Genomic DNA, 6,651 nt, shown 5'->3' with positions numbered 1-6,651 from the left:
CCACATCCACAGCCGGGGGAGATGGAGGGTGCCCTGACTCGCTGAGGAGCACCGACTCGAGGAGAGGAAGATCTCGCGTGGGCCCCCCTTCCCGCCTCGAACGCCTGGATCATTTTTTGGGGGGGACCGACAAGGAGTGAAGGAAGGTGTGTGCACAGGAGCGGCGGGAGGGAGGGAGGGAGGGAGGAGAGCGAAGAGGGGGATGAGTGGCAGGTTTGGTACAGGTGCCGATGCCAGGGTCTCCGAGTGAGGCAGAGACAGACTGAGCTGCGAGCTGAGGAGCGGGGGGCGGCACGTGCGGGCGCAGCGTCTCCAACTTGTGGGCCAAGAGGAGAGGAACATAGATTCACACGCGCACACAGCTGGACAGATGAGGAGGCATCAGGGACCGCACTCCAGCCCCGGGTATGTCCACTCACACTTCACACACGCGCGCGCGCGCACACACACACAGAGACACACACACACAGGCATGGACGTCTTATCCTCAGTGGTTTGCTGTGTTTTCACCAATAGCGCACAGAAACACTTGAAACGCAACAGTGCGTGTTTGCTGATCTTAAGGGTTGACGACTACCCTCCCTGACAAGTCTCCCTACTTGCCCTCAGATACTTGCAGCAAGGGAAGGAGGACGAGGAGGAGAGATTGTGTGTGTGTGTGTGTGTGTGTGTGTGTGTGTGTGTGCGCGCGCGCGCGCGCGTGTGCCTGCTCATGTTTTCTTACCATCTACGTCTTCTTCCAGCATTACTGTACACCACTGGCGGCATTTCATGGTGGATCTCGTAAGCTGTCGGTGTGATGCGTGTAAATAAAGCTCGGCTGCTGGATTGCTGTCATGTTTCACGCCGTCGGACAAATTGAACATCGCTGTCGGTTATGCGCGTGTTTCTGTGGCTCGTTACGTGAACTTTGCGCAGTAGTTATTTGTGCAGCCCCCAAAAAGAAAGTGTGCACGCGAGCAGATGTGAGGGGATAAGTTGTGCGGCTGCTGGCTCGTTTGTGCGCTCGGGTCTGAGTCCTGCACAGCTCTGTGTGTGGCGACATGACATGTGTGGCCAGGTGTGATGTCACGTTGTGGCAGAGTGCATGTGGTTTATGACAGCAGGTTTGCATGAGGTGTATCAGCCATCCACTCATCTTTCTCTCCATCTAAACCCCCACCTCTCTCTCTTCCCTCTTTTTACACCATCTTCCTTCTTGCTCCGTTTCCAATTATAGGCTGTCACCTCTCTCGCTTTCCTCCTGATCCTATCTCCTGTTTCATTCTCTTGCTAAGCAATTACCTTTACCTGACTCTGCCCCTCCGGACAGCATGGCCTGCTAGTTTCCTGTCTGCCTTTTCACCAATCAAAGTGAGCGATGGGCAGGGATTTCATGGCCATTTTAGTATGGACCCCTGAACCTGAGCAAAGGACAACCTCAGTGAGGCCCCAACACAGCACATTCATTATTGTTGCTTTCGTTCAGTAGATCCAGAAAAGATATGTAAACAGGAAATGGCTGTGGGGGCTTTTCAGTGTACTGGAGAATTATGCCTCTAATCATGCAATCAGCTCATTATTTCCCGCTCCTCATTAACTTGTTTGGGTTTCTAACTTTATCGCCGTTCGCAGTCTCGACGTCTTGAACACAAAACAAAAAACAAACAAAAACTAGCTCACCCCATGGAGCTCCCAGCACATGGGTGAGCTTGCTGTTGGTGTCTGAGAGAGGAAAAACTTGCCAGAAAGCTGAACCCCCCCCCAATCACAACCTTTCTTCCCTGCTGAGTCCTTGCTTTCCTTTATGTCTCCAAGCCCCCGGCTTTCCAGCATTCTCTCAATCTTTTCTTCTCCTTTCCTTCAACCTCGCTGGCAATGATCTCATCGTATAACCTCTTTACTACAGCAGTACGACTCCTCCATAAACACACATATATGCATAAACACAGGCACACACTCCCACCACCAGTATATCCCTTTTAGCACAGCAGCGTGACAGCTACCTGAAGCAGAGCGTCACTCTGTCCATTCTGCTGCCAAGCTTGTAAAATAGTGTGAAGAGACACAGATGGAGTCAGAGACTGGAAATCAGACACTGTAGGATCACTGAGGAGAAGGATGAGAGGGAGAGAGAGGACATAATTAACGGAGAGAGGAAGATGGGAATAGCGACTTAAAATTAAATAAAAGAAGATTGAGATGATAATGGAAGAAGGCGGCGAGTGAAAGGGACAGAGACTTCCGAGGCTAACTCTGAAATGGAAGAATGTAGGTGAAGATGTCTGGCCTCTCGGTGTTGGCACCTCCTGATCGCTGATGTCTTTCTTTATTTTTTTTTTCGGGGATCGGGTACAACGCCAAAGTGTTTCCAGCCACCACTGAGAAAATAAGGTGAAAAGAGAGACAGAGAAAGAGGGAGATCGACACAGGCTGTTTGATTAATTTATAAAAGCCTTCTGCTGCATCTCTTCAAAAGGACATTTCGGCTCATTAGAAGTCTTATATGTGTGGTTTGGTTGTCATTCTAATTGGTTATTATCACATTCTTACAAAGCAACTAAAGATCAAAGAACACGGCGTCCTTTCCACTGCAAAGTCCGAAGGGCCGAGATACACGAGCAGCTGAACGGGCAGATGAAGCTAACAGTGAGCAGGTGATCTAAGCTGCTGCATTTAGAGGTAAACATGGAAGTGAGCGTATTCAGTCAGGGCGAGATCAAGACTTAAACCACTTGTTGCAAATGTGATTCAGATCTGATCCTTGATACAGACTGTCCCAGACCACCAAACTCCCTGTCGAGCCTGAGATGCACAGCAGTTGTTGAACACATATTTAAAGCTGCTCTAATCAGTATTTCAGTATTAATGACGTGTTAAATGACAAAGTGTAATGTGAAAGCATTACACAACCATTCGTTGTACATTGTTTGGGTTTTACAGCCCATAACTTTACTCTTACCCTGTTTCCAGACTCAGCAGGCGTCTATTTTTGGTGGAAAAAGCTCTGATAAAGTGACTGAACACACAGCGTCAGCTACCTGCAACTAGCCGGTGAACGTAACGGAACATTTAAATGCTAAAGAACCACATGTTTTTCTCAGGAGTTGGTGGAGATCAAAAACAGAGCTAAAAGAAGAGCGAATATGGAACTTAGATTCACCAGGTAGCCAGAAACTCAACGCCAAATGAATGCTAACGATGCGTCTCGTCTGCTGGATAAATAAGCAACTGTTTGCTGACGCATCAGCATAACAATCAGTTAGCTCAGGCTTAAAGAAACACTCAAAATTCAACATACAGCTAAGAATGCTAACACAGGAGCAGGCAGCAAGAGCACAGAGCTCTGCATTGTTGTACTGCATGTAGGCAGGCTGAGCACCAAATGTTCACATGGGCTGCGTAGTGTTGGCGATCACGGATGTATGTGTGTAACATGTGACTCATCAAATGGCTCCATTATGTCAAAGTTAAACCATGAAGTCATTCTGGAAGCTGTAATGGACGTGTACAACAGACCTTTTGTTTAAACCTGCAGTAACTGAGCCTCCAGTCTCAAGAACACAAACATTTCCACATTGTTCATTTTATTCAGAGCCTCTATGATCACCCGAGCGCCTTCGTTTATTGCCCTTTCTAAACTGGTCGCCGCCGTTTTCTTATAACTGAAAGGAAGTCTGGTCAAAGCTGTGAAAATAAGACACCGGTTGTATGAAACCAGAATGTCCCTTTCAGGCTTAAAACCCTCAGCGGAGTGAGGGGTTCAGGAGACATGGGAGTTTGTGAAACACAGATGGTTAATGCTTCAGGGAGAGCGTGATGTTTCTGCTCGAGGAGGCAGTGTGAGAGCGGAGAAGGAGCTATGATTGGCTGCGCAGCGAGAGGATTTGATTGGGAAGGTGACCGGGGGTATGTGGGCGTGTTGAAGGAGCTTTTGATCTCAGTGTGTGCTCAAGTGTGTGTTTGTGTGTGTGTGTGTTGCTGAGGATAACAGTTGACCTTGAGAGACGCACCAAGGGTTTTAAGGACATCCTGGTGGAGGATTGCTGCTATTAGATTGCTGGATGGTGCGTTGAGGTGCATGCATGGACAAGGGCATGACGCCCACAGCACACACGCACACACACACACGCAACCTCCATGCACACACGCACAGACACAATAAAACACTAGTCTTTATTAAACTGTGGAGTTACAGCACAGAGTCTTGTTGTTGCATCAGAGGCAGCTCAAAATACTGAATTTAATGGTGTTGCTCCCGGCATCATTCAGCAAAACAGCATGAGCGAGCGTGTGATTTCAGCTCTGTGCATGTGCACGTGCGCGGGTGTGTGTGTCCACGCAGGTGATCAGGCTTCTAAGATGCTGATCGCCGGTGTTGTCGCACATGTACGCTGTAAAATAAAGGGCATGATCCCAGTCAGTGATGAACAAGCGGGCCTCTATCTCAGGGCAAATAACCAGCAGGTGGGAACCACGACTCCTCTGCAGTCTCAGCCTTCCGCCGCTCGACTGCGACCTCCTGACCTTCTTCTCCACCTCCTCTTGCTGTTTCTCATTCCCTCGCTCCCTCCCTTGCGACAAATTACTCTCTCTCTCACGCGCACTTTCCCTGTTTTCCTCATTCTGCACTTTCACTTTCCATTTCACTTGCTTTAATTTACTTTCCCAGCTGCGTTTTCTCAGACATGACCCCCGCGCCTTCAGATTCAGGCGCTCATTCTCGCGCTCGTGGTGTCTGTCTGTCACTTCCCTTCTCTGTCTCTGTCTCTCTCTCGGCTGCTTGGCTCTGATAGGACTAACACTCATAATGAATTAGCATTTAGCTTTGCTTCATTATGCAGTCTGGCACAACCATCCCTGGAGTCATTCTCTCAATCTCTTTAAAATAAACTCTCAGATTGATTTCAGTGATGATTGAATCTTTCCTTTCAAATGGCGGAAATCTTCCCTGCTGACAGACAGGAAATCCTCCAAGGTTTGACCATCCTATTTTCCTGTTAAAGTTCATCATCACTCCGTCCAGAGATCGCTCAGCCAGGTGCAGATTCATTTAAGTCAGAAAAGGGGCTCAGTTGACTGACTTTCAAGCGGTTTCTCTGTCCTATGGAAACATTTTTTAAGTAACTTTGATTGTTTACAGTTGTGATTATCTTTTTCTCATTCAGAAGAAAGCTTCTTGCTTCTTTGACACCTCTGTCATTCCTAATAAGGTGTCTTGTTCGCAAAGCAGAAAAATAAACTGTTGGAGACAAACAGCTTTTTACCACAACATCACATTACTGCAGTTAATGTTACACTCTGCCGACGGCCATTATTATCAGACTGCGTCTGCAAAGCAGATTAAAAGGAGTCATGAAAATACACTGGCTTAGTGAAGAAAACGGTTTGGTTCTCACAACAGACGCACTGAAGCTCAATTTATTGACCTTCAAGCGAAGCCTTGAACAGGCACGGCGATATTAGTCAGCTCGTGAGACTCCTCCGTTCTGATTCTCTGTTCAGTCTGTCAATGTGATTTCACCGGTTCTCAAGCAGGAATTGATGGTGCAGAAATGATCCGATCATTACTAGTTACAATTAAACATTTGCGATGGCGGGGGTTGTTTTGGGCCAACAAGCATCAGTCACACAGTCAGACTTCTGTCTTCTCTCATCAGACCAGTTGTTATTTCAATAAGATTACTGGAACTAGAAAAATCTCTCTTCAGACATGCAAATGTGATCTAAATAAGAGGCTCATCAGAGTTTGAGAAGGCTGCTTTCAATATTATCTGATTATTCTTCATATTTTCTGTCATTATTTTTAAGATTATCTGTGTTTCTGGGTGTTAGCCCAGTAGGCTGGATTAAAAATGTCAGCAGAAAAGGTGAGAGTGTTAACAATCTCTTACTCCCATCACCTGTCGCAATAACTAGTCAAACTGTGTGTGTGTGTGTGTGTGTGTGTGTGTGTGTGTGTGTGTGTGTGTGTGCGTGTGCGTGTGTGGCAGACCACTCATTACCTGCCCATCTTGAATTAAGGACTCATGTTTCTCAGTCTTCATTAAATGTTGATGTGGGTCATGAAGTTTGTGGCTCTGCTCACCTGTGCTTCCCGTCCCTCCACAGATGTTAATGCAGGTCATTGAGATTACCCTTTACGTGTGTGGGTGTGTTTGTGTGTGTGCGTGTGTGCGTATGTGTTTGTTTGAGTGAAAGTGCACCCTTTGCCTGTAGCTGCTTTTGTTAATTGAATGTTAATGCGGGTTAAATAGTATTACCTTACGTTTTATTAATGCAACTCACATAATGACCACACACAGGATGCAGGAGCTCCACTTTCTTCACTCTACTCATCCTCTTCTCTTTTCCACTGTTGTCTCCCCCCATCTGCTAAGTGCATACGTGTGTGTGTGTGTGCACGTGTGTGTGTGTGTGGGGCATAGAAAGCTGTTGTAGTTGTGATGCTGTTTGGTGGAATTGATGTGATAACTTCCTTTAGTTTGAATTTTTCATATATTCTAAACTTCGCTTTTGGTTATTTAAATGATGAATGTCCTGATGGCCTATAGTGTGCATGTTAATGTGTGTGTGTGTGTGTGTGTGTGTGTGTGTGTGTGTTGGCATTAGATGTGTGTGTATTACCATCTAATGCCATCTGCAGAACAGACCTTTGGGGCGGGGGGGTGT

At 46.9% G+C, this 6,651-nt stretch overlaps 1 protein-coding gene across 1 annotated transcript in view; it reads left to right on the top strand.

Moving 5' to 3' along the window:
* The first annotated feature begins 216 nt into the window (after nt 1–216).
* Nucleotides 217–6,651, top strand: part of LOC121615085 (leucine-rich repeat and immunoglobulin-like domain-containing nogo receptor-interacting protein 3) — a 29,657-nt gene continuing 23,222 nt past the window's right edge. The window contains exon 1 of the mRNA XM_041949255.1: nt 217–405. The gene's annotated coding sequence lies outside the window, so the exon portion shown is untranslated. The remainder of the gene's footprint in view (nt 406–6,651) is intronic.

Source organism: Chelmon rostratus, chromosome 12, assembly GCF_017976325.1.
Source record: "Chelmon rostratus isolate fCheRos1 chromosome 12, fCheRos1.pri, whole genome shotgun sequence".
Classification (NCBI taxonomy): domain Eukaryota; kingdom Metazoa; phylum Chordata; class Actinopteri; order Chaetodontiformes; family Chaetodontidae; genus Chelmon; species Chelmon rostratus.
The sequence above is the reverse complement of the archived record's forward strand: the minus strand, read 5'-3'. Positions and strand labels throughout refer to the sequence as shown.